This window comes from Scylla paramamosain, chromosome 46 (genome assembly GCF_035594125.1).
Source record: "Scylla paramamosain isolate STU-SP2022 chromosome 46, ASM3559412v1, whole genome shotgun sequence".
NCBI lineage: Eukaryota > Metazoa > Arthropoda > Malacostraca > Decapoda > Portunidae > Scylla > Scylla paramamosain.
The window spans coordinates 8,997,885-9,000,857 of record NC_087196.1 but is presented as its reverse complement, the minus strand read 5'-3'; positions in this window follow the sequence as shown (position 1 = coordinate 9,000,857).

Sequence of the window (2,973 nt, the reverse complement as noted above, 5' to 3'; positions counted from 1 at the left end):
TTGCGAACCAGAGTAAAGGGAACACCACATAATTGTATAGCTTTATCAGGCAGAAGAGAATGATTACCTTAACTATTGCACACATTATTAAAGAAAATGGAGATACACCGACAAAGAAGAGAAAATTAGTAGCATCACAAACACTTTCTTTGCTGTGACCTTAAGTAGTCCTAGTGCAGGTCACCTCGTGAGGACCGCAAGATCCTCCTCTTCCTCCTCCTCCTCCTCCTCCTCCTACGCATTCTCCTCCTCCTAAATTAATTACATAAACTACTTTACTCGAAGCAAATTACCTTAATGGGGAGGAGGAAGAGCAGGAGGAGGAGGAGGAGGAAGAGGAGGAGGAGGAGAATTAGGGTTGTTAGAGATAATTGGGTTGTTAAGTAAATAAAACAATAAACAAATAAATTCTCTCTCTCTCTCTCTCTCTCTCTCTCTCTCTCTCTCTCTCTCTCTCTCTCTCTCTCTCTCTCTCTCTCTCTCTCTCTCTCTCTTCTTCGTCCTCTTTTTTTTCTTCTTTTTCTTCTTCTTCTTCTTCTTCTTCTTCTCCTTCTGCTACCTTATTATTATTTTACGAAATATGAAGGAGGAAGGAAGAGGAGTAGGAGGAGGAGGAGGAGGAGGAGGAGGAGGAGGAGGAGGAGTATTCAAATAGAGGAGTTGGCAAGGAAACCGCTATTTTTGTATTCTCCTCCTCCTCCTCCTGCTCCTCCTCCTCCTCCTCCTTCTCCTCCTCCTCCTCTTCCTCTTCCTCTTCCTCTTCCTTACGCAGCCCTGGAAATCTTTCTTCTTTTGAATGTATACTCATTTATTACCTCTTCCTCTTCCTCTTCCTCCTCCTCCTCCTCCTCCTCCTCCTCCTCCTCCTCCTCCTCCTCCTCCTCCTCCTCCTCCTCCTCCTCCTAATGGTTGTGGTTGTTATGATAATGAAAGATAATGACCTCTCTCTCTCTCTCTCTCTCTCTCTCTCTCTCTCTCTCTCTCTCTCTCTCTCTCTCTCTCTCTCTCTCTCTCTCTCTCTCCTTCCTTTCGTTTTTCTCTTTTTCTTTTTCTTTTTTTTTTTTTCACTACAGCCATCTCCTCCTCCTCCTCCTCCTCCTCCTCTTCCTCCTCCTCCTCTTCCTCCTCCTCTTCCTCCTCCTCCTCCTCCTCCTCCTCTTAAGTGATTCCTTCTAGAATATTTTATTGCCTGTCTATCTATCCGTCTGTCTGTCTGAATGTCTGTCTGTCTGTCTGAATGTCTATCTATCTGTCTGAATGTCTATCTATCTGTCTGTTTGTTTGTATGTTCGTATTTCTTTATTTTTGTCCATATATCTTTGTGTGTGTGTATGTGTGTGTGTGTGTGTGTGTGTGTGTGTGTGTGTATGTGTGTGTGTTTATCCTTCCCCTTGAATGAACGTGTTTGTCTTCAATTAGATTTTCCTCCTCTCGGGTCAGCACTGTTTCCTTGGAAGTGGAGGGAGGGAAGGAAGGAAGGAAGGATGGGAGGAGAAGGAGGAGGAGAGGGAGAGAGGGATGGAAGGAAGGAAGAAAGGAAGGGAGGAGGTGGAGAAGAGGGAGGGAAGGAAAGATAGGAAGAAATCGTGGAAGGTAGGAGAGAGAGAGAGAGAGAGAGAGAGAGAGAGAGAGAGAGAGAGAGAGAGAGAGAGAGAGAGAGAGTGTGAGTTTACCTGAGCAAATACAATAACTGGCTACCCTCTCTCTCTCTCTCTCTCTCTCTCTCTCTCTCTCTCTCTCTCTCTCTCTCTGCTCTATTTATTCATTTATTTATCTATTTATTTATTTGTTTATTTGTTGATCTATATGTCTGTCTGTCTGTCTGTCTGTCTGTCTGTCTGTCATAATAAATACGTATGTCTTATTTGTTTATTTACTTATTTGTTTGTTTATTTGAATTTTCAAGAGAAGGAAAAAAAAAGAGAAAAAGAAAGATGAAAAAAGTGAGTAATCTTGAAAAATGCATTGCTCTCTCTCTCTCTCTCTCTCTCTCTCTCTCTCTCTCTCTCTCTCTCTCTCTCTCTCTCTCTCTCTCTCTCTCTCTCTCTCTCTCTCTCTCTCTCTCTCTCTCACAAACACTGTAACTTGTAGCACTAAAGTTTTTTACGTGTTTTTTAAATGTTTTTTCCAAGTTTTTCGGAAAATAATTTGATTTGAAGCTTAAAAAAAAAATAAATAGAAAAGTTTAGAAGGAAAAGTTGAAATAAGCAATGTTTGTTCGCTACATTTTTTCGTTTTTCTTTTCTTTTTTTTGTTTTTCTCTTTCTCTTTTCTTGTCCTCATTCTTTTTTTATTTCAGTAACTTTAACATCAATGCAGTCACTTATATTAAATCTCTCTCTCTCTCTCTCTCTCTCTCTCTCTCTCTCTCTCTCTCTCTCTCTCTCTCTCTCTCTCTCTCTCTCTCTCTCTCTCTCTCTCTCTCTCTCTCTCTTTTATATATATATATAGGCATTATTTTTCATATTATTGTGTTTTCTTCTTTTTTTCTTATTTCTTCCAATATTTTTTCGCTTTTCCTGTTTTTATTTCGTATTTTCCTTTATTTTCCTTTATTTTCCTTTCTCTCCTTTACTTTGGTGTCGATTTTTCCTGTTATTTTATGTTTGTCTTTGCTCAATAGTTCTTTCTCTCTCTCTCTCTCTCTCTCTCTCTCTCTCTCTCTCTCTCTCTCTCGTCATATTCACAATTTTTTTCTTTTCTTCCTTTCTCTTCATCTTTTTTTTTATTTCTTTTTCTCTTTTGATTTTAGAGATTGGTACGTTATTCAATATTCGGAAATCAAGAATCTCTCTCTCTCTCTCTCTCTCTCTCTCTCTCTCTCTCTCTCTCTCTCTCTCTCTCTCTCTCTCTCTCTCTCTCTCTCTCTGTCTCTCTCTGTCTCTAATCAAACTATATTTCAAAAACATTAATTTATTTCTAGTGTTTGTTACAATATTACAAAATTTACAGAATACATAGACTACACACGCA